General features: G+C 48.3%; 1 long non-coding RNA gene across 1 annotated transcript; it reads right to left on the bottom strand.

Moving 5' to 3' along the window:
- LOC142823553 (uncharacterized) lies at window positions 1-24,907 on the bottom strand. Its single transcript, XR_012898738.1, has 3 exons — window positions 23,815-24,907; window positions 22,893-23,081; window positions 1-972 (listed from the first exon to the last, which is right to left on the bottom strand). It is a non-coding gene; the product is annotated as an uncharacterized LOC142823553 (long non-coding RNA).
- Between the last annotated feature and the right edge of the window lie 398 nt (window positions 24,908-25,305).

Here is a 25,305-nt window from a genome sequence, read left to right as displayed (position 1 = left end):
TACAAGAAAGTGTATTTTTAAAAACATTTTGCACACAGTTTCATTTTGTTACAAAAAGTAAATTCTTTGCACATTGTTTGATAATAAACATAACGTTTTTGATATAAAACCTGGTGTGTGTGTTTTAACTGTCCGGAGACTGGTGCAGGGATGGATGGGATGTGAGAGGAAAGGTCTTGGGGTTGGGGGCCCAGGCCAACAGGCCCCATTGGGGAGGCCCTGGGGAGGGTCATTGGGTTCCTGCTGAGACGCTCTCACGCAAAGCCTCCCGGATGCGGACTACCATCTAATGGGCTTAGCGGATGGCAGCTGTCCGGGGCTGCTCGAACCGCCTCCCCTCGACATCAGCCCATGTCCCCCACCCTGGGAGGAAGGCCTCCCCTTTGCTCTCCACCAGGTTGTTGCGTTCAGGGATATTGTGCTCCCCCATGTTGAGGTGAGTGAGCAGGCACCTAAACCTTCTCTTCAGCCGGCCAAAGGTGCATTCAACCTGCAAGCGCGCCCATGTCAGGTGCACGTTAAATGGTTCCCTGCTCGTGTTCAGATGCCCAGTGTACAGCTTCATGAGCCAGGGCATGAGGAGTATGCCGCATCAGCCACAATGCAGATTGGCATCGCCACATCCCCAAAGGCAAAGTTTTACTGCGAGAAGAACCTTCCAGCCTACAGCCTGCGGTAAAGGTAGGAATTTTGGAAGATCCGAGCATCATGTGCCCAGCCCAACCACCCTACACAAATGTCAGTGAATTGTCCACAGTGGTCGACCAAGGCCTGAAGCACCATGGAGAAGTAGCCTTTTCTGTTGATATACCAGGCTGCTCGATGGGGCAGTGTATGGATCAGAATATGAGTTCCATTGAATGCATCTTCACAGTTTGGGAATCCCAGCCCAGCAAAGCTGCCCATGATGGTGTCCAGGTCTCCGAGGCAGACAATCCTGTTCAGCAGCTCCGAGTTGATGGCCCTCACCACCTGCAGAAATAGACGCATAGGGTATGTCTACACTACAGCGTTATTTTGAAATAGCTTATTTCGAAATAACACATCTAGACACAAAATGCATTTTGAAATAGTGCTTCCACAATGATAGAATGCTGAATTGCATTTAAGGCTGGCCAGAACCGGTTGTGGTAGGGCATCATGTCAGGAGTTACCTTGTGTGGCTGCTGCCTGAGGCTATCTGACACTTGTGCTTAAAGGTACCCCCCCCCCCCCCCCCCCCGCAACAGCCGGTTCTAAGGTTTCTCTGTTTGCTTGCCTACCTCGCTGAGGGACAGCAAAGCATTTTTTTCACTGCATGCTCTGGTTGCTCTCACTCAGGACATCACAGAACTCTGCAACATGGAGCCGGAGCCACCCTGGGCACTCTGGTGCTTCTCCTGGACATGTTGCTGTGAGCCTGGCAGCACGTTCTGCAGGCACTAACAGTCTCCCTGGTGTGCCCCACTGGGGCTTGTGACTCATTCCCCCCTCAAGTTCTTCCACTTACCCCTCCCTAACCCCCCCTTCCTGCTGTACAATAAAAGACACGTGTTCATTACAACAAAGCCTCCTTATTGAACAAAACTGGGGTGGGGGGAGAGTGAAACTGGAAAGAAGGTGGGAGAGGGGAGGGAGAAACCTGGGAGGAGGGAGCTGGCAGGGGGAGGAAGGGGGAGGAGAGGCTCAGGGCTCAGGGTTGGGGGTCTCACCAGCCCAACTGTCTCCCAGCACTGCGGGTGCGGGGGCCTTGGCACCCCTGGGGGTGTGGGGAGGGTGGGAAGGAGGAAGAAGCAGGAGGGAGAGAAGGAGTGGGAGGAGGAGCGGTAGCTGGGGAGGCAGCAAGCTCTGCCCCAGGGTCAATGACTACCTGGGAGGCACAGACCATCCTGCCCCCCAGGATGTGGTCCACAGCATCAAAATAGGGGCAGGGGTCTGAGTCTGTCCCTGGTTGGGAGCTGCCCTCTGTGGCCCTGGCATAGGTCTGCTGCAGCTCCTTTATTTTCATGCAAACCTGCTCTTGGGTTCACATGTGGCCTTTGGTGGCCAGGCTGGCAGCCATCCGCCTGTAGACAGTTGTGTTCCTCCATTCAGTGCGGAGATCATGCACATTGGAGGCATCGCCCCAAACCTGAATTAGGTCCGTGATCTCCGCACTGGACCAGGCAGGTGCCTGCCTTTTCCAGCCCGTCAGGCTCCTGGGAGCTGGCAGACTGGTCCTGGGGAGCAGTGGAGGGCTGGCTGCCAGTGGGTGCCTGGCTTATGCTGGGGCCACTGGGTCAGGTGCAGCGATTGCTGGCTCTGGGCTGGCAGGCTTGGAGCTGGCACAGGCACTGTGGCCAGAGTCTACCCCTTTTAGAGTTCCGGGGGCAGGGGAGGGAGAGGAGTTTGCTTGGTTGTGCCCAGAGTGGCCAGCAGGGTACCCTGGGAAGGGCTGGAGGCCCTCTATTTCAAAATAAGCATCTACACAGCACTTATTTTGAAATAGCAATTTCAAAATTGGTGCTATTCCTCGTGGAATGAGGTTTACCAATTTCAAAATAAGCCCTCCACTATTTCAATTTAAGTTTGAAATAGTGGTTTGGCTGTGTAGACGCTGGTCCGCCTGGGCTGCTTCCTAACTCTGCTCTTCCTTTCATGTCCTCTGCCCCCACACTCTGCTTTTTGCTCCACTCCCTGTCTCCTTCCTGCCTTCTCTGACCTCCTCCATCTCCTGTCCCCCTCCTCTCTCCTCCGCTCTCACCCTTCACTCCTCCACCCTCCGCTGTCTTCTCGCTCACTCCTCTGTTCTCCCCTCTCCCTTCTCGCTCACTCCTCTGTTCTCCTTACTCTCCTCTGTCTCCTCTGCCTCCCTCCTCTCTTCCACTCTCCTCTGCTCCCCTTTTCAATGCGGCACTCTCTTGCGCCGGTGCCTCTCCCCCTGACATTAGGGACACACGCACAGTCTGGTCCTGCCCTACGCCCATGTGCGGCCCCACCCCTGCTTCCGGCTCCTGTCCCAGGACTCAGCTCTCCTGCACGCGACTCGGCTGAGCGGCTGCCCGGGAGCAAGCGGTGCAGACCGCTGTCAGAACGCCGCACTCCCTGTGCAGCATGGGGGTTGGCGCCATTGGAGTGTGGGGCGGGTCGCCCTCGCCGCGTCACATGAGCAAACATGCCGTCCCGGACATCCCGTTCTCTGGTGGCGCGCACCTGTACGGTGGGGGTCACGTGGTGGGGGTGGCGAGTCCCTTTTTTGTCTGGCGAGTAGGGTTTTGCATAATTTGTCGAGCCCTGGATATAACAAACGGCAGAACTTAATAGTCTGTCTGAGGCAGCATGAAGCTCAGGACCTTCAACCCTTTAGCTGGTGGTAGCTTTCAGGGCAGGAACACTGAGGCGCCCTGAACTCTGGTGTTAGCATTGGTATGGCAAAAACAATTTAGTCCATCGCTTGGTCCCTGCTTTTGCAATGGACCAGCGTACAGTTTGTGGACTGCAGGCAGAGCAGTTCTGGGTGCCGTGAAGGGACTTCGCCACAGAAGGCACAGAACGATGGATGGAGCTCTGTGGTCACAATCCCAATGGTGTGGGGAGAAGCAGGTAGCTGAGTCTCATTGAGCTGAACTATTGCTACAGCTGTGGGCCAAAGCACTCTGTGGGCAGCAGCGGAGTCGGGTCTGGTCTGTCACTGGACTGGGCCTTCACCACGGTCTTCGACGATGGAACGACTCACCTCCAGGATGGTATGGGAAACTGCCAACCCAGTCTCCTCAGGAATCTGGATTTTATAGAGCCCAAGGTGGGAAAACTCTGAAAGTCTCGAGTGCAAAAGCAAGGCGTACCCAGTGCAAAGCTTTGGTACCTTGTGCAGTTTCTGTGCCATGTGCAGCTTGGTGCTGCTGTGAGCATAACCATGTGCCGTGTGCAAAGGTGGTGTTTTGGCGGCAACAGTCTCTTGGGTTCCATTTTGAATTGTGTCTCAGTCCACAAACTCTATTTTGATTTTTACTATGTCCATACGGCTAACAGTGGAGTACTTTGCATTTGTCCTTATTAAACCTCATACCATTTACCACAGACCATTTCTCTAATTTGTCCAGATCATTTTGAATTATGACCCTATCCTCCAAAGCAGTTGCAACCCCTCCCAGCTTGGTATCATCTTCAAACTTAATAAGCCTGCCAATGTCTAAATCAATGAAGATATTGAACAGAACTGGTCCCTGCAGAACCCCAATTGTTATGCTCTTCCAGCATGACTTCCAGCATGACTTTGCAGATGACTCCAAGCTAAGAAGGATTTCAAGCACTTTGGAAGATACAATTAAGAATCAAAGTGACCTTGACAAATCAGAGAATTGATCTTTAATTATCAAGATGGAGGTTAAGACGATTGCCAAGTACTTCACTCTGGAAGTAAAAAAAATCAAGTGCACAACTACAAAATGGCATAGAAATGACTAGGTTGTTGTACTGCTGAAAATGATCTGGAGGTTGTAGTGGATCACTTATTGAATGTGAGTCATACTATGATGCAGTTGGTAAAAATGCTAATATTCTTCTGGGTTGTATTATCAGGAACATCCTACGCATGACCTGGGGGATAATTGTTTTGCTCTACTTGGCACTGATGAGGCCTTAGGTAGAAAAATGTGTCCTATTCTAGGTGCCACACTTCAGGAAAAATGTGAACAAATTGGATAGAGTCCAAAGGAGAGTAACAAAAATGCACTGAAAAACCTGACATATGAAGAAATGGGAAAAATTGGGCATGTTTAATTGTGAGAAAAGAAGATCGAGGGGGATCCGATAACCGGCTTCAAGCATGTTAGGGGCTGTGATCAATTGTTCTTGTTGGTGGTAGGACAAGAAATATTGGCTTAATTTGCAGGTATGGCATTTTAGGTTCAATATTATAGAGTACTTTGGTATGGTTAGTTAAGCTTTGAAATAGGTTTCCAAGAGATATTGTGGGATCCCCATCATAGGACGTTTTTAAGAACAGTTTGAACAAACACCTGTCAGAGATGAAATTGGTTTACTTGATCCTGCCTCGGTGCAGAGGCTAGGGGGTGGACTAGTTGCCCTCTGAAAGTCCCTTCCGGACCCACATTTTTTAAGATTCCATGATTCTTTGATTTTTAGTATGTATAAAAGTAAATGTTTAAACAAGATGTCATTTCAGATCAAAGGAAACTCTTTTTCTTCAACTTCTGTCAGGAAATTTGTCAAAACTGATGCTTTCACATGAAATATTTCACTTTTGATGATTTGACATTTTTAACAAAAATATTTTGTTCAAAAATTCTTGATCAGCTCTGGTTGATAAGATATAGAACTGGGTGGAGGACCTCAGGATGTGACCCCTGACTTGCCTGGATCCATCCCCTGAGGCTCAGGGCCTGCTCCCCTCCAGCACTGGGGAGCCTGCACAGGCACTCCAGCTCCCCTGCTGCCCCACCATGGGTGTGTCTAGACTACATGCCTCCTTCGACGGAGGCATGTAGATTAGCCAGATCGGAAGAGGGAAATGAAGCCGCGATTAAAATAATCGCGGCTTCATTTACATTTAAATGGCTGCCCCGATCTGCCGATCAGCTGTTTGTCGGCAGATCGGGGCAGTCTGGACGCGACGCGCCGACAAAGAAGCCTTTCTTCATCTGCACAGGTAAGCCTGGTTTCACGAGGCTTACCTGTGCCGATGAAGAAAGGCTTCTTTGTCGGCGCGGCGCGTCCAGACTGCCCCGATCTGCCGACAAACAGCTGATCGGCAGATCGGGGCAGCCATTTAAATGTAAATGAAGCCGCGATTATTTTAATCGCGGCTTCATTTCCCTCTTCCGATCTGGCTAATCTACATGCCTCCGTCGAAGGAGGCATGTAGTCTAGACACACCCCATGTGGCTGAAGAACAGAAAATCTACTAGGCTGGGCCCCCCTAGGCTCTGGCGTAGAAGAGAAATATGGGGAGAGTCTTTCGGCTTTTCAGTTAGGGGTCATGTCAGTGAGGGGTTGTGGGGTTTTTTGGGGGGGAGAAGGGGGGGTTGGCTTCTCATTTGTGTGTGGCTTCTGACTGATTTTTCTGTAGGTCAAAAAAGGTTTCCCACCTCTGGTATAGAACATACAGCTTCTCTGAGCTCTGCCTAGGCCTATACACGGTGAGAAGGTGGCTAATCCTCTCACTCTCTCTCTCTCTCAAAAAAAAAAAAAAAATTCCTGCAGGATGACAGAGTGACATCCCTCAACCATGCAGCCTCTTCCCTCCCTCCCCCCCCCCACCTCCTCTCCTCCTTTTCCCCTAGCCCCTCCCCAGTGCCCAGGAGAAGAGCTGTGGCTGCCTGGGCTCTGCTTTCCCTGAGGCTGGGGAGAGAGAGTTGGGGCTGACAGGGTCTCAGCCAATGGTTGGGGGTGGGGGGTCTGATGCTGGCGTGGCCTTGGCTGGTGGCCTCTGCTCAGTAGCCAGGGACGAGGGAGAGAGCCGGGGCTGTTTACCCCCAGAGAGGGAGAGGGGGTTGGTGAGCATAGTGAGCAGGCGGCATAGCTCCTTAGTCTCCCTTGAATGCCATTTTTCAGGATACATGCCATGCATGCTAAAATGTAAAGAGATTTTTTTGTGTATATTTTTCATTTTAAATGTTAGGCATATGGATTATAATTCGAAAGAGATGAGTAGATATAGGCCTGAGCCATGAAGTTCAAACATCAATCCCAGATTTCAAACTGCCCAAAGTTTGGAAGTATTCGGATAGAAAAGAGAGATTAGTTGTGAACTTCAGGCCAAGCACTGGATTGTGATTTCAGTTCAAGTCCAACAGACAACAAAGCGGATAGTAGGGATGTGCAAGCCAGTTTAGTTAAAATAAGAACCTTGTTTCTGATCTGTTTGATCATTTAAAGAAGCCTAGAGGCCTCTGCAGTTCAGAAAAGTTTTCAATAAGGCTGTGTCTAGACTACATGCCTCCGTCGAGGGAGGCATGTAGATTAGACAGATAGGCAAAGGGAAATGAAGCCGCGATTTAAATGATCGCCACTTCATTTAAATTTACATGGCTGCCACGCTGAGCCGACAAACAGCTGATCAGCTGTTTGTCCGCTCAGCGCGCTAGTCTGGACGCTCCCCTGCCGACATCAAAGCCCTTTGTCGGCAGCCCCGTTATTCCTCGTGGGATGAGGTTTACCGGAGCTGCCAACAAAGGGCTTTGATGTCGGCAGGGGAGCGTCCAGACTAGCGCGCTGAGCTGACAAACAGCTGATCAGCTGTTTGTCGGCTCAGCGCGGCAGCCATGTAAATTTAAATGAAGCGGCGATTATTTAAATCGCCGCTTCATTTCCCTTTTTCGAATACACAAATCTACATGCCTCTGTCGACAGAGGCATGTAGTTTAGACGTACCCTAAGTGTCCAGATTTTTGGAAGCTTAACCATTCCAAAGCTTTTGGAGGGTCACACATTGCAATTGGATACATCATACACCACTGTTATTATAACAAAAAACAGGACTATGTAGCACTTTTTTTGTTTCAGCTACACCAGACTAACACGGCTACATTTCTATCACTATTCCACTGTTATTATATGAGACATGAGTCTGAAGGTCATGAGTCTTCACTCATCTGACTAGTTCAGGTCTTCTATGTAATTGCCCTTCTTAAAGTGTTATCACTTTTTAAAAATATTCTGGGGAATCTATTTTTTATAAATAATAAGTCCTAATCTTTGTCGGTCAACCGGGCCACACACACAATGAAGGGTTTTGTCAGGCAATGGCATAACACTATGACAGCATTTTGCAAAACCAGGGTTTGATTATCTTCTTCTGGCTGTCAGCTTTACACTAGTGCAGCTGCATTGGCTTCAATGTAAATTTGGAGTGACTCAAGTGGACGAATGAATCAGGGTCAGGACTGCAGAACTGGCCAAGGGGGATTCCTACACAAGTAATCATGCACAGGCCCCCCTCAGCATCTAGCACTGCAGGCATGTTGGGAAAAGTGGAAGTGGTCAGAACATGTCAAACACATTCAACTCTAGCTGCTAGAAAAGTCCCTCGGGGCCGTAGGCAGCTTGATCCTGGGGCTCAGACTTGTGATCAGACATCCCAAGACCTGGGAGTGGCAGGGGCAGATTAACTCTTCTGGGAGCTGGGAACTATTAGATTTTCTGCCAAAACGAGGGGTTCAGAATGTGGGAGGGGCTGTGGATTGAGGTAGGGGGTTGGGTGTGGGAAGGAGTGAGGGCTCTGACAAGGGGTGCAGTCCTGAAGTGGGGCTGGAGATGAGGCATCTGGAGCGCAGGAGAGGGCTCCAAGCTGGAGCCAAAAGGTTAGGAATATGGGAGGGGGCTCAGGACAGCAGGATGAGGGGGGAATGTGGGGTCTGGGAGGGACTAGAGCATGGGATGGGCATCAGGGCTGGGGCAGGAGTGTGGGGTGCAGGGCAGTTACCTGGGGCAGCTCCCCTTTGGTAGTGCAGGTGCCAGGTTAAGGAGAGGGCTGGTGCAGGCCAATGGGAGCTATGGGGCTGGAGCCTGCAGGTGTAACCCACACACCTAATGAGAGCCGTCCTGTCCATAGGATCGTTTGGGATGGGCTTTGGGGGGCCCCATGGCAGATGCCCAGACTGTCCCATGGACAGGACAGTCCCAGAATTGCTCATAGCCCGTGGGGCCCAGGTCAGCCTGGGGGATTACCTGGGGGGCCTGGTGCAGGAGAGCAGCAGGGCTTGGGCCCCCCGGCACTCATCATGGCGGCAGGAAGTGGAAGGACCTGCAATGGGGTGGGAAGAGGAGGGGCACGGTGGAGCAGGGGTGAGGCTCAGAAGAAGGGGTGGAGTGGGCTGAGGGCAGAGCAGGAACAGGAGGGAGTGGGGTGAGGCCTAAGGGAGAGAGGGATTGCCCCAGACCTGTACCCACCTTAGGTGTACCCTGCACCCTGCAAGCAGGGGAAACATGCTGACAGAGCTTCTGGCATTTGCTGTTCCAGCCCAGGAGGGTTGTGTGGGGAGATTGGCAGCATGGAGCTGAGTCCCCCTGTCCTGCTAGGCAGGGCCAGAAAACAGGGGCTTTAGTTGCTGCAGCCCAGGACCCTAGGTTAAGGGGGCCCAGGACCCTAGGTTAAGGGGGCCCAGGACCCTAGGTTAAGGGGGCCCAGGACCCTAGGTTAAGGGGGCCCTGCAACAAGATCTGCACTTTTTGTGGGCCGGGGATCTTTTTGTGGGCCCTTAAAGCCCTTGAATTAATCTGTCCCTGGGGAGGTATAGGGATGAGCAGGACAGACACCAAAATTGGCATAAAGCTACCTTTGTTCCAGTACCACACTCTGCTGGCCCAGAGACTAGGGTTGCCAGATGGTTTCACAAAAAATACCGAACAAAAAAAAACAAAAACAAAAAAAACCCAGCGTGGTCCCTTTTAAGAAACACATGGAGAGGCTTTTTGGTCCTAATAGGCTGCCGGTGGCCGCCTGCCATCTTACCTCTCTGAGTAGGCCAGACAGCTCCCCGGTAAGCACTAGGGTTGCCAGGCTGCCTCGTATGGAGCCAGACAGCCCGGGATTTTTGCCTCCTGGCTAGGAAAAGATCAGAAAGTACTGGACATTTTCGGTGTCTGGTATTTTCTGAATTTTTTTTACTGGACAGGAGGCGAAAATACTGAGCTCTCCAGTTTAATACTGAACACCTGGTAACCCTACCAGAGACTCCATCCTAGACTGTTTAAACTGTTTTATGTGATTCTCTTGCTTTATAAATCTCAATACAATGTATGAAATCAATGGTGTTGATTAGAAAGGAATCAGACAAATGGGAAGAAAAGGAAAGGATAAAGGGCCATTAAAGAGAAAGTGCAACAGGGAGCAGGTGAGGTGAAGAGACTGTGAGGGGAAGGTCTGGGACATGCCGCAGAATCGAGGTGTGTAAAATGTTAGAAAAAAACTCTTCTGATTCATGGCCATGAAACTGCGCAGTCTGTGAAGAGACCACGAGGTTGATTCTTAGGCTATGTCTAGATTCTGTAGAATTTTCAAAAGAGGATATGCAAATTTCATGGGAATTTGCATATCTTCCGATCTCACTTTCTCTCTCACCGCTCTTCTTTAAAAATAAGGTTTATGGGTTTTTTTCGAAAAAGCTTTTTTTTCCCCAAAAAACCTGTGTCTAGACTACTTTCACTTTTGAAAGATCCTCGTTCAAAAAAAAAATGTGGTTTAGATGTGCCCTTACTGGGGGATACAGAAGCATCACCAAGGAGAATCCGATTAATAATGCATACGTACCAGTGTGTCTGAGCTTTTAATAAACAGAGACCCTAACTGAAAAACCCTGCTTGAAGCACATCTCTCAATGTGCACCTGGAGCCTAAGGCTGTGTCTACATTGGCACCCCTTTCCGGAAAAGGGATGCTAATGAGACCAGTTGGAATTGCAAATGCCACGGGGGATTTAAATACCTCCTGTGGGATTTGCATGAACATGGCTGCCGCCTTTTTCCGGCTCTGGGTTTTGCCGGAGAAAAGCGCCAGTCTAGACGGGATCTTTCGGAAAATAAGCCCTTTTCCGGAAGATCCCTTATTCCTACTTGAAAGGAGACTAGACTGGCGCTTTTCTCCGGCAAAACCCCAAGCCAGAAAAAGGCGGCAGCCATGTTCATGCAAATGCCACGGGGGATATTTAAATCCCCCGCATCATTTGCAATTCCGACTGGTCTCATTAGCATCCCTTTTCCAGAAAGGGGTGCCAATGTAGACACGGCCTAAGAGTTTTGCTGAGGAGCAGAGCATTTTTCATGAAGAAACCCAAAGGAGATTTAAGGAGGACGGTGGATTGCAATCACATTTTTAAAACAGTCCACTTTAGGGAGATACTTTTGGCTTTTCTTTTTAAAAATAATCCCATAGAAAACATACCCAAAGGCTAAAATAGTCAGGATGACTTGGAGTTGTATGTGCTGTTTTAATACTGGGTTTTTATTTTTCTCCTACTCTATAAAAACAACTACTAGTCCTGTGGCACCTTAGCAACTATCAAAAATATAAAAGTATCACTAAGGGGCTGTGCCCTCTGCCCGTCATACTTGCCAACCCCCCTCTCTCTGGGGATAGGTGTCTGGCCGGGGGAAGGTGCAGGCTTGGGGTAGATGTCTGGCCAGAGGGGAGGGGGCAAGAATAGGCTGGGGGTGTGGAGTCTCTGTGGAAGGGGTGAGTGAGGGGGCTGGGGTGCAAGGTCTTGGCAGGGTGGTGAGTGAGGGGCCTCAGGGTGCAGGGTCTCAGGTTGGGGGGTATGAGTGAGCAGGCTGGGGATGCGGGGTTTCATCTGAGGGGGTGTGTGATGAGGCTGAAGGTGCAGGGAGGGCACATGGCTCATGGCTCCCATCCCCCCAGAGCACTGGGGAGGAGGCAAGGGGTATGTTGCGTGGCTCCAGCCCCCTTCCAGGAGAGGGGAGAGCATGCAGTTCCCACACACACACACACACCCTGAGGGGGGAGGGCCTCGTGGCTCCCAGCCCCTCCAGAGCATTAGGGAGGAGGGAGGCCTCATGGCTCTGGCCCCCCAGGAGGGGAGAAGGGAGGCTGAGCAACTCCAAGCCCCCCCAGGGAGGGGGCAGGAGGGAGGCCATGTGGTTCCTGGTTCCCTCATGAGGAGGGAGGCTCCGTGGTTCCTGCCCCACCAGAGTACTAGGGAGGGAGGGAGGTCCTGCAACTCCCACTCCACAGCACTGTGGGTGGGTAGGAGGGAGGAGGCAGGGCGGCTGAGGGCAGAGGGGGCAGCTGAACACAGAGCAGTGTGATGACCTCACTCTGTTGTCCGGCAGGAAAAATTTTTTATCTAATCTATCTATCTATCTATGCTAGCTGGAGTGACCTGGTGTTGCTCGGGAAACCGGAGGAACAAAATGTAGAAAAACAGTAGTCCATTATCTTCTTTTGAATGGTAGAAAAGTTGCACTGATTTCTATAGGGATTAAAACATAGGTCCGCATCAAATATAGTGTGACCCCGGGTGGAGGGGAGGTTACACTCAGGAGGGGTGCCCCAGCTCGCACCTGGGGCTGCAGGTGCCGCGGGGGGCAGGGCGGGTGCCTGAGCTGTGGTGTGCGTGGGGGTCAGGGCACTGCATGCCAGCACGAGGGGAAGGGGCAGAGGGAAAAGAGGGTCGCTTATGTAACCTCACAGGTGGGAGGGGGTGAGTCCTGGATGGCATTGGGGGCCACAGGCGGCGGGCACGGGATCTAGGGTGGGCAGGGTGGCCCATGCAGCGCCGTGGGTTATTTTTTGATTTTTACAGCTTGAGCTCAGGCCGATCGGGTCCAAAAGTACCTTAAAACCTTCTCCTGGATGAAAGGTTATCCCATGCAAAATTTGGTTGTGGTAGCTCTTATAGTGTCCAAGTTATTAGTGCACAAACTTACAAACATTCTCCTTCATATATTAGACAATGAGATGAGTTTTCATGGGAAAAACCCACTTCTCTACATGGGCTTGAGTCAGCTGCAAATCCTGACCATGTACAGGCACAGAGCTTCCACCATGAAGAAGTCTTGTAAGATGTATGAAGCAGGCAAGAATATGAGCTTGGAAGCTTGGAGACTCAAGCTAGGTCATTGTGGTGGTGTGATTGTGACTTCAGTTTATGACTTGTAATACCATGATAACTATTAGCACTTTTTCTCTCTTTGGATTAAAGCAAGTAATGACTTCAGGGAATGGATGTGAAAATGTGACATGACACATTGGAAAGAAATTCAAAAGCAAGAAAATTATATATATACACAAACACACACAAAGGGGATTTTGTACAATATCAGTTTTATATTTTTAAAAAGTGTTTTCAGAATGCCACCATGTAAATATATAACACAATACTGAAGGAATTGCTCATGACGTAATTCAAGGAGCTAAAAAATCACCAATTGAATTTGCTTACTTATTAATTTTGGTTTCTCAAAGTAAGTATAGGATCATGAAAGATATTCATTTAACATCTTTAGAGTCTAATGTGCTCTGTTAGCCCATGGCATGTGGGTATAGCACAAGACAGTAGCAGTGCAAATTTCTCTGGGCCATCTAGAGGAAAGAAGCAAGTCCATTTCCAGGCAGTGTATCTGCTGAAACTGGCAGCAAAGCTGTAAGTTAGTGCCAGTTTAAAAGTAGTTACTGTCTTACCATGAACTGGACTGGATCCAATCCATTCATATTGTAGACCAGCTACCAGCTGGTAATAACTTTGGGACTACTGGCGTCTGCTGAATACAAACCAGTGTCTGAGGCCATGTCTACACTGGGATTTTAACCAGCTAGAGCAGGGGTTCTCAAAGTGTGGTCTGTGGACCACTAGTGGTCTGTGACGATCTTGCAGATGGGCCATGGGCTTGGACAGTGTTCTCTCTAAGTTGCAGGGCAGCAGAGCTTCACAGGTGATTAATCAGCCCGCCCAGTCAGAGGCTCAGGGCTCCGTGCAGCTTAGAGGGAACACTGGATTTGGGGCTCACTCCCCGCCCAGTTCTGTGGCTGCATCCCCATGAGGTTGGAGCACCAGCACCAGCTTTTCACTGTGTGGAGAGAGACTCTCAGGCCAGATACAGCTCATGGGGGCAGGAAGCAGTTCCATGCACTGCCGCTCCCCCTCCTCTATGCTGGGTGAATGGCAGCACAGGAAACCAGTCACTTGGAGGCTTTCCCTGCTGCTCCCATTGGCTGGAATCATGGGCAATGAAGCAGAAGGGGATGGTGCATAGGAGGGATAAGGGGACGCAGAGCCAGATAAGCACCTCCAATCTCTCATGGCCAGACCCTGCACCCATGACCTGGTCCTGCACCCTCCCTCACACGGATACCCCACTCCTGTACTCTCTCTCCTTCCCAGACTCGTCAGCCTGAGCCTGCTCCTGCACCCTTTTGTCATCATGGGCGGTTGGCTTCTGATCTGCAGAAAGGTCTGTGTTGAGCATGAGCCGAAAAGTTTGAGAACCACTAGCCTAGATTAACAAAAATAGCTAAGGCTTAGAGGCCTGGTATTCCTTGGACTCTCATTTCTTGGAGGTTTGGAGGCAACACACTGAGGTTTGAACTATTGTCCCTGACAGTGTCTAGCTCAGATTACAAGTATTTTAAGGAACAATGCCTACTTTTGCCTTTTTTTAATTGTGAACAATCAGTTTTATTTTGTTTTCCTGTAAGGAAAATTGTTGTATGTTAAATAGGGACAATCTCTTGGGCCTTGTACTTGGTACATTGCTTCTAGTGGCTGTACTTACTTCCAGGGCCAGCCCGAGCCCTTTTAGTGCCCTGGGCCAGGGCACGTGGCGCCGCCTCCGGGCACATGGCACATGCGCGGGCCCGCCTGTGGGGCACGGGCTTGCCCTCCCCAAGGGTGAGCAGGCCTGCCCCCCACGGCGTATGGTGCATGCGCGGGCCGGCCATGGCTGCTGGCGCGCAGCCCGGGGCCTGCCCCCAGGGCACAAGGCACATGCGTTGCCCAGCCCGGCCCAGCCAGACGTGCAGGGCCCCGTGGCCGTGAGGGGAAGGGCGCTGCCGGTCGGCGCCACAGGGCCAGCGCTGCAGGAGCCAGGCGCGCGGCACTTGATGGCAACTGTAAGGGACGCCGCGTGCCCCTTACAGATGCCATCAGGCACTCCCCATTGGTTGGCACCCTGGGCAACTGCCCGGCTCGCCCATGCCTCTGTCCGGCCCTGCTTACTTCCATGCAAATCTCCTCTATGCTAGCCTTAATACAGTAACATGCTGGCAATAAGCCAAGATATTAACTGACTTAAGTCAGCCTAAATGGAGAAATCTAATGGCTGAAGTAGTCAAACCAGGTTATTTTTATATAAGATAAATGGTGGGGTTTTATAATTAAATTACATAAAGCTAAGAAAAAGTTTCAGTCTTCACAGATTTAAAGGCCATCATATTAAAATATCCAGTACAGGGCTATACAGCTAAGGACGTTAGTAATGTGAATAATGAAGTTTTCTCATACTTCTGATCTTTTCTGCACTAAGGCTACTTCTAGACTACTGGGTTTACACCCCTGCATCCTAGGAACACGTTTGCTCTTCTGCTTGTTTTTCATGGAAGAGCAAACGCACTCTTTCGGGGAGCCCTGTATATTTCGTTTCACAAGGCATAAGGGCTCCACCAAAAGAGAAGGCTTTTCCGCCATTTGGCCCTGTCTAAACGGGGCCAAATGGCAGAAAAGCCTCTTCCACAAAAGCGATTGGAACAAGCTACGCAAATTGCAGAGCCCAATTTGCGTAGCTTTTTCCAATAAAGCCCCATAGTCTAGTCCTAGCCTGAGATACTAGCTACATTAGCTAGTGCAGAATTGATTTACAGCAGTTCAGTGCTCTTTGGCTCAGTGCAGTTGCTCTACCTTAGTGATTCTCAAACTTTTTGGCCCATGGCCCACCCCGGTCAACACAGACCTTTCTGTGGACCACCAGCCAACCACCCATGATGACAAAATAGGTATAGGAGTGGGCTGCGGACGGGGGGTCTGTGTGTGAGGCAGGGTGCAGGAGTGGGATATCGGCGTGAGGGAGCAGGGTTGGAGTGCGGGGTGTGAGTATGAGAAAGTTGGGGGCCCGCTTACCTGGTTCTGCACTTCCCGCCTCTCCCAGGCACCGCTGCTGCTCCATTGCCCATGATTCCAGCCAATGTGAGCAGAGGGGAAAGCCTCCAGACAGCTGCTTCCCACCCCCCACGAGCTGGATGCAGCCTGGGAGACTCGCCCCCACCTCCATCCCTGCAGTGAGAAGATGGTTCTGGCACTCCAACCTCACGGGGGGGGGGAGGGAGGGGAGCTCACAGGGCTGGAGGGGAGGTGAGCCCCAAGCCCGCAGCCCACCTGCAAGATGGTTACAGACCACTAGTGGTCTGCGGATCACGCTTTGAAAACCACTGATCTAGGCTAAAGAAAATGACTTGCTTTCTGTGTTAAGCCAGTGTAAGGCTACGTCTAGACTACAAAGAAAAGTTGGAAAAAGATACGCAAATTGCGAACCGCAATTTGTGTATCTTCTTCCGCTTTTCTGTCAAAAGAGGCTTTTCCAAAATTTGGCACGTCTACCCAGCACCAAATTTCAGAAATACCTGCTCTTTCAAGCCGTTCCTTCTTTCTCGTACAACGAGTTTTTACAAGGATGGCAAAAGAACGCATCTGCTTTTCTGATTTTTTTTGGAAAAGCAGACACATACCTTGGACGTGGCATTGCTTTTCCGGGATAACAGTGCTGCACTCTAGACATAAAAGAAGGGAAGGATCATAAGGGTATGTCTGGACTATGGGCACTACTGTGGCACAGCTACAACAACACTGCTGTAATGCGATAGTGTAGATGTTTAGTGTAGATAGTGCAATGCCGTTGTTCCTGAAAATAATAAGTGTAGTGGCACTGCGCAAAAGGGTTTTTCTTGTGCAAGAAGGGGCAGTGTAGACGCTCCTTCTGGCGCAAGAGCCTCTTCCGCAAAATGGCAGCTCATCAGATATGCAAATGAGGCTCAGCGATATTCCACACTTAGCCTCATTTGCGTATTTCTGGCCCCAAATCCCGCCAGTGTAGACATAGCCCAGGAGTCAAGTTGGCTGAACTACTGTGCCCCTGACCTGTGGACTTTTCACATTTTTGAGCAAAAGAGCTAGGTTGATCTGAATTTTAAGGGTAGTAGACCATTTCTAAAAGGAGGAGTCCACAGATATTGTTGCTGCATTCCCTTTCTTTGTAAGAAGGAACCAGGTCATATAATTGGGCAAATTTCACAGCAATTAAAATGTTTCTAGACCACTAACAGGTGAGCACTGGTGCTCCATATCAGGTAAAGACTAAAATCCAGTATGGGATGTGGCTGTTACAGATGACAAGAATAGCTAAGACTCGTTGCATGAGAGTCAGATAAGTGGAAGACTCCTCCAATTCATTCATTAGTTTGGATTCAAGGGGGTAATCATCTACAGTGTTGTCATATACTCTGGCCGTGACCCCCTAGTAGTAAGAATCCAGATATATGCATTCATGAAGTGGCATCCCCTCTGAAAGTCTTTCTAAATGGATTTGATGCATTGGCCGTCACCTCAGAGTTAAAAGTCAGTATTTTAAGATTAACAGAAAGGTGCTTGTCTGGACTAGTGACCAACAGCACATCATTATAAACTGTTCCTTTAAATCCAAGCAGCATATTTTTATTCAGTGTGTGTTTAAACTAAATCCCAGGCTGCTAGAGCTGTGTAATTACTCTACCAGGAATTAGTGGCAATTTAAGGTCTGCTTTTAGCCAATGAGAATTTCAGATTTCTGCTTATCTCTCATTTTTTATTTACACTTAATCTTTTTAAAATATTGTACGTGCAACGTACTTTGCAGCCAATGCAAAATGCTCAAAAAGGCAGCAACATCTATACTGAGATTCTGAACAGTCTGAGCAAGGAGTTTGGTTTCTTCAGTTTTTAACACGCCACTGGGATTACCTTTTCTTCCAGTGAGAGGCAAAACTGTGCAATTGTTGCAGAATAATTTTTCCCTAGCAAGTAGACTGTTTTTAAAATTCATACACATGTGGTTCTCTTCTAGTGTCTATGAATTCCAAACTTCCAGCTGAGTGCCATTTGATAATGCAAAGGACCTGACAAGCACTTCCCAGCTGTCCCATACCAGCACTAGTGCCTCTGTTTTATAAAGCAAATGGCAATCCTGTCTGATCCTTGCTATTATCCCAAGAGGGAATATAGTGAACAAGCTTCCTGACTGATTTCTAGCTTGGTGGAGATTCAATACCAGACAGGAATTAGAGAAGGAATTGGGGAGAGTAAAAAGAAAATAAAGAGGCCTCATACTTGCACTGATTTATCTACTTCTTTAGTTTGGTGTGCAGAGTTAAGAAATCAGCCCATTCCAATTTGCTATGCATTTGCTATCAATCAACATTCTTGCCCAAGAACACTCTTATGAACAAAACTGAGCCTCCAAATGATGTGCGTGATGGGGGAGGGGAGTTCCATCTGAGGATTATTGCTACATACTTACAGAAGTAACTGCAAGTTTCAGTAGCAAATGTGTGTTCATTTATATTCATCTGGGAGTGAGCAGATGTAGTTTGTTTCCCAAAGCTGTTGTGTGCATGAGGGGAGATGCTGAGGGAACGGGGTTTCCTTCTTTACTGCTTGTGGAGGTTAAATGGATTTAGTGGAATAGAGCAGCATCAAAAATTCATCCTTTCAGCTATGAAGTGGTATTGTGGGCATGGCCTTTAAAAAGATCTGTCAGTTTTATGACAACATTATAATCTTTCCCTCCCCCCAGGACATGCCAGCCCTCATGGCTTTCAGTGAGTCACATCACCATTGTATGGAAACAGTAGAAATACTTATACATGCTTCTGCCAGTTTTCTTTGTTTTCTTGATAACAGATGTGGTTGAAACCAGTTAAAAATCAGAAACTTTATTGAGATTCCATAAACATATTTTTGTTAGTCTTTAAGGTGCTACTAGACTATTTGTTGTTTGTTTTATATTTATCAGTATCATTGTTTTGTGGACTTATGAAAAGGTGTTATTCTACCATCTAACTACTCCAATCTAGGCTACTACTGGAGGAATTTTTGCAGAGCCTTACTGATGGTCACTGAACAGTCAACATTGGCTAATAATCACAGCAGTCTGAAATAACACTTGCCCAAAGATAGATCTGAGGTCACTGGGACTTACAAACTTTTTAACAGCTTCTATGGCATACCAATGTATTGCTGATATGAACTTTGAAAAGCTTTAAATGGGGTTTTAATTAGCATTTTATTATTATTGGGGGGAGAGGGGTAAATCTTACATAAATAAAGCAACTGTTCCACTGTGTGAAAGATGTTCTTTGTTCTTTTTCAACAGAGAAAGTGCCAGGACTCCGAATGTAGTCTCCTGTATTAACATTACTGAAAGAACTCCTCGGCTACCCAGTCATGACTATATGGAGGAGAGCCAAACTGGACACACAAAATCTCATGGAGGGACCATGTGGCAGGGAAGGACAACTAAGTGGGATATTTCCCTGCCTTTGCAGAATATCTGTGCAGCTGACAGGTTGCATAGAAGAGGAGGAGCTGGCAAGGAGCCAGATAACAGCAGCTCTACTTGGTCTGTTCCCTTTCCCTTGCATATTGAAGCTCACATAATAACCTGGGATTAGTTAATGCTGCTCAGAGCAGCATCAGCTGCTCCTCTAGGATTTATTTCCTCCCTCAGCAGGGTCACAATGCAGCCCCACAGTTAATTGGCAAAATGCCTGGCCAGGAGCTTCCTCTTGTGCAGTGGAGTTGTAGCCTTGTTGGTCTCAAGATATGAGAGACACATGGTGGCTGATGTAATAGTTTTTACTGGGCCAACCTGGTCCAATACAAGCTATTACCTCACCACCCTGCCTCTCTTTTAGAGTGCTCCGGGATGAGAGTGGTGGCCCCGTTGGCACTGGGAAGGGATGAGCCATCATGCTTCTTGTTGGGTGGATCTGTGAAAACCACCTTCTTAACTACATAGAGCATTATCCTCTGCCCATTTTCACAGTCCGTTCCCTGACACTCCGTTCCCTTGTTGCAAACAGGAGAAATGTAACCTTCTAGCTGCCCTTTAGGAGTACACCTGCATGGTCACTGGAATCTTGCTTCCTGCTTCAGCTAGCGTGCTAAACAAACAACAGAGTAGCACAGGTGGCCACTATATGGGGCCTGATGTGGCCCCCAGCTTGCCTCGATCTGGCCCCTGAGGCTCGGGGCTTCCCCTCAGCATTGGAGAGCCTGTGCTGGTGCTCCAGCCTCCCCACCATCCCCCCGCAGCTGGAGCACACAAAAACTACTAGCCTGGCCCCACTAGGCTCTGGTGTATGAGGGGAAACGGGGAGTGTGCCATGTCAGTGAAAGCTTGGTTTTCTGTTTTTTCCTTCTCACTTATGTGCAGCCCCCGACTGACTGCTGGGGGTCAGCAGCCCTCAGCCCAAAAAAGATTTCCTCCCCCGGTACTAAAAGGATGCATGGCTTTGGGAATATGCCCTCTCTTACAAGATTTTTAATTGGAAGCAACAGTTCGTTGTGACCCAAGATGGGTTCTAGTGTTGTGTTGACCCTAGAAAAGTGCCCACCACCAGCATTTTGGGCAATATCTCTGTCATATTTTTTTTCTCTTCTCAGAAATCATTCTAAATACTGTGGTTAGCATACAGTTTTAACAGGCAGTGAAAATATCACTGGCAAGCGTTACACCAACAGGCAGAACCAAACCTGGGATCTGTGGAGCTTAGTGCATAAGCCTCTGCAGCCAGAACTAAAAGACAGCTGACACTCAGCTAAGGCTGCAGAGCACACACATTCTTTCTCTCTGTATATGGTCTAAGTGCCACCTCATGGGACGTGAACCACACCCAGTAGGTGTGTGGGTTACACAACCATCACTCAATAGCTGAACCCCATCCACGGGCTGCGCCATGGTCTAGATATAAAGAAAGACAAAACCGTGGAAATAATAATGCAGAGGCCCAGGGTGTCAGTGGACTGAAAATTGGATATGAGTTTGCTGTTTAAAATGACAGGGGGAAAACAAAGAACAGTGCAGTTTTGGGTTGCATTTATTGAGGCATCATAAGATTGAGCAGGGAAATGGAAGGATCTTATCTGACTTTTCTACATCATCCCAGTGCTAAGGTGCCCAAAACTGGTTAGTGCATTGCAGAAAAGGATAGAAAACTATATCTGACTTAATTATAATAGATAATTCAACATCTGATTAATATATGCTTTTTCTGTATGCAGGGGATCTCAGAACAAATTGATTCTACAGATAGTCACTGTTCATGCTGCATGATATCATCCATGTTCTCTGATTAGGTGATCTAATTAGCCACTAATATTCTTATCTGTCAGACAAATCTACCACATAAATAATAAGACCACTTTTCCATAACTGCCATTATAGCATTTTCAGTGTGATTGTTCTCAAGGATATTTATGTACACCAGGATTCACCAAGATTTTGCTTGTAATTCTTGAGTATTAACAATGATGAATGAGCATGAGGGAGTGCCTTATTAGAAGAGATTGGAGGGACTAAATATGTGCTTCTTGGCTAAGCAATGACTAAAAAAGGGCATCTGCAACTATCTGAATGATGGAAACATTAAGGGTGAGTGTAGGATATGATGGAGGATGGGAAGAGAAGGGGAGAGTAGGCCCATACCTACTCAGAACTTGGATCTTCTAGAGCTTTCTCTAAACACAACGGCTACGTCTAGACTGGCATGATTTTCTGCAAATGCTTTTAACGGAAAAGTTTTCCGTTAAAAGCATTTGCAGAAAAGAGCGTCTAGATTGGCACGGATGCTTTTCCGCAAAAGCACAATCTAGACGCGCTTTTGCTCAAAAAAGCCCCGATCGCCATTTTAGCCATCGGGGCTTTTTTGCGCAAAACAGTTTTTACTTGTCTACACTGGCCCTCTTGTGCAAATGATTTGCGCAAGAGGGCTTTTGCCCGAACAGGAGCAGCACAGTATTTCCACAAGAAGCACTGATTTCTTACAGTAGGAAGTCAGTGTTCTTGCGGAAATTCAAGTGGCCAGTGTAGACAGCTGGCAAGTTTTTCCGCAAAAGCAACTGATTTTGCGGAAAAACTTGCCAGTCTAGACACAGCCAACTAGAGTGGGGGAAATAGCAATTCACAAGGGAGCCTATCCCTCAAGCAGGGTGGGCTGTGCAGTCTGGGCTCTGGCTGGTGACCAGGGCAAGCTGCAGCTGTCTATTCACACAGCCCTTAGGGGTGTGTGTTGTGTCATCTGCCAGTTATGGCTAAGGCTTGCAATCTAAGGCAATTTCCCCAACCTGTAAGTAGGGCAGGGCAGCCAACAATTGGGCCTCAGGCCTGCAATTAGGCAAAGCTGTAGTAGTCTATTTCCCTGGTCTATAGAGACAGTCAACAGTTAGGCCTGTGGCCTGCAGTCAGGCAAGCAGCAGTCCCAGTCCAGTCTATGGCACACAGGTTTGCAGCAAGCGCCACCTACATAGTCTATGGGGCTCAGGAAAGGAATCGCACTGAGGATCACAGGCCTCCTGGGTTCAGGAAGGGGCCACTCCAATGGGACTAGTCCTAGAGTAAGCTGATTCTAAGTGTGAATAAAGGATCAGCACGTAGCTCAGAAAGGAGGAAGAGAAATTACTTGGTGTGGTACACGTCAGGGGAGACATTGGAATGAAATTTAACGAAAGAAAAAGTTAGGTTTAATATCAAGAAGATCTTCCCAACAGTGCATTCTATAATACTGGGAATAATTTTCCAATAGTGGTGGTGGAAGTCTTCCCCATCTTTGGAGCATTTAAACTAGGTAAAAAAACAATAGGAAATATATTGCATGGAACAATTGTGCTGGGGGAGAAGGTCTAGATCATACTCACAGATTAGGATCATTATGATCATCGAGTCTGACCTTGTGCACAGTGCAGGCCACAGAACCTCACCTGCCCACTCATGCATAGAGTTGCCAGATGGGTTCAACAAAAATACTGGACATATTTGACATTACATCACAATGTACATTACATCTTATTTAGAAAATACCGGACATTTATATTTTCTCAATTTGTTTCCCGAACAGAAAGCTCAAATACTGGACTGTTCAGTTCAAAACAGGACACCTGCTTTTTTTGTTAAAAAAAAAAAAAGGTGCCAGTACTCCAGGGGAAAAGTTATTGAGCTCTGATAGGAGGTGCTGGTAGTGCATCTGGAGGTGTCGGTACTACATGCCGGGCAGTACCATCACAAAAAAAGCACTGCATGCAATAGACCCATAACCTTTGGCTGAGTTACTGAAGTCCTCAAATATTGATTAAAATACTTCAAGTTACAGAAAATCCACTAGTTGCATAATGAGCCTTTCCAATCACAAATCATCATGATTTTAAGAATCAAGGTTACCTCAGATAGACCCTATTAAGCTACTCGGTTCCAACGCAGTGCAGAAATTCTTAGCAGAGACCTGAACATTTCCTTGTGACTCCTCTCTTTTCTTTACAGTTTCCTCACTTGTCAAGAGGATGGGGAGTGCAGGCTGAAGTAAACCTTTGAAAAACATTTAGCTCACCTCCCTGCAAATGCACCAAGGAGCTGCCAAGGAAAAAGCATAATAACCTTTCAGCTTCAATCATTTCAGCTGAAATGATAATGCAGAGGAATGTCAACATGATTGGTAGTTTTTAGTGGAAAGAGCTCATTTCTCCTACCTCCTCCCCACCCCCTACACACACATCCTGTGCTCAAAATGTTGTATTTTTTGTGCCAGGTTTCCAAAAGCACAAAAGATTCCTCCAACTGGTATGTTTTGCCATTCCCTATCCCAGAGCTGCAAATCAAGGTGATTTCTTCCCTGTTCTTTTTCAAATGAAAGAAGCCATGCACTAGACAGCTATCTAAGGCTGGTAGAGATGAGACAGTAGAAAATCCTTTTATTTTGTGCCCATTGCTTTTAATTGAGGCTCCAACAGGGCTGGCGACTGCTTTTGCAGTCAGGCTGAGATTACCTAGTTCAGAAACAGGGGAAATAATGAATCCAAAGACAAATAGAAAAGCGTTTGTCAAAACAAATTGAGCTGCTCAGGAGCAGGAGAATTTATGTAAATGAGGTGACATAGCAGAGAAATGGCAGAAGACAGCAGGAGAACAATACATGATACTTTCAGACCCTTGATTGGAGGAACAGTGTGTCAGGGCAGGTAGGTAAATAAATATTAATCTCATATCTCCCTTTGTTGGCAAAGCAGCATTACTACACAACAGAAGATCACACTTCAGAGTAGTGGACCCAGCAAAGAAGGTTCTGGGTGATGGAGTGGGTACATACCACTGGAGCAGTAGTGATGGCTATCTTCCTGTACCCTGGCACTGCTCCTCCCCAAATCGTCTGTGATGAACAGTCTGAAGAGTTTTCCCTCTCTCTGGGCTGTGTTTGCACTCTTTAAATGCTTGTAGACTATTACCAGGGGTTCCCTTAGTCACTGTCTGGCTAACTACATAATTTTGTGCTTTTTAATCTTTCCTCCGATGTCAGTGATACCAGTCCCTTAGTCACATTGGTTACACTTTGCAGAATTCTCTCCAGGATGAAATGCTCAAACTCAGGGCCATCTGAAAGGAGAGAGGACAAAAGGGTCAGTTTGCCCCAGGACCCCCATTTGAGAGGGCTCCTGAACTGAGTGATGTTGCAACCGAGCACATGGGTCACTCAGGCTTGATCCAGCTGCCCATTTGTCACAACAGATTTTGCCCTGGCCCCTCAAACACTTCTGCCTGCTCCTGTTCAAAGTTCAATCCAATTGTTACAATATTAATTTATTGGGAAAAAAAGACAAATGTTGCAACAAAAAGTTTACAGTGTATGAGCGGACTCCAACGTTTTTAAGCATGAGATCACTTTTTGCAATCCAAGATCTACCTCAAATCCCAAAACCCTTACCCTGCCTTCTTCATGCCCCTTCTGCGAGGCCCCGCCCCTGCTCACTCCATCCTTCCTCCCTCCCCCATTCTCACTCACTTTCACGAGGCTGGGGCAGAGGGTTTGGGTGCAGGCTCTGGTCTTGGATTAAGGGATTTGGAGTGCGAGAGGGACTCTGAGCTGAGCTTGGAGCTGGTAGTTGGGGTATCAGAGGGGGTCCTAGGTGCAGGCTCTGGACGGGCATTTGGATGCAGGGGTGCTTGGGACTAGGGCAGGAGTTTGGGATGCAAGAGGGGATCATGATTGGAATAGGGTTGTGGGCTCCAGCTGAGCACTGCTTACCTCAGGTAGCTTCTGGGTGGTGGTGCAGTGGGGCTAGGGCAGGTTCACTCCTTTCCTGGCCCTGCACCACTCCCAAAAGCAGCCAGCAAACTCTCCCCTGCCCAAGTCTTATTGTGCCCCCTCTCTGCTCTGTGGAGATAGAATACAAAGCAGGAGAAGGGGGTATCCTGGCATCAGCACCCCTCTCCTCCCTCCCCTGCCCTGCACAGAAAGCAGGAGGCTCCTGAGGGGCCAGCTCCAAGGCAAAAGGCAGGAGATACACAGCAGTGGAGGGAAGGGCAGCTGAAGTGCCCGCACTTGATAGCCTCCTGGCCAAACCAGTCAGGATCACCTGTCGAAGGCTCCAAGATCTACCAGTAGATTCTGGTCTACTGGTTGGTGGCCACTGGTGTATGATGAGATAACAGGTGGAAAAAAACAAATGAGAGAAGACAAGGCAATGGTGACATGACGATATGTGGTGTAATTTAAGTAGCAGTCTCAGGACACTCACTGCATATTAGACAGGGGATCTAGCAGTAAAATATTTCCCATGAATGGAACGTGATTGGGGTTTGC

Source organism: Pelodiscus sinensis, chromosome 1 (genome assembly GCF_049634645.1).
Source record: "Pelodiscus sinensis isolate JC-2024 chromosome 1, ASM4963464v1, whole genome shotgun sequence".
In the NCBI taxonomy this organism is placed as follows: domain Eukaryota; kingdom Metazoa; phylum Chordata; order Testudines; family Trionychidae; genus Pelodiscus; species Pelodiscus sinensis.
The sequence above is the reverse complement of the archived record's forward strand: the minus strand, read 5'-3'. Positions and strand labels throughout refer to the sequence as shown.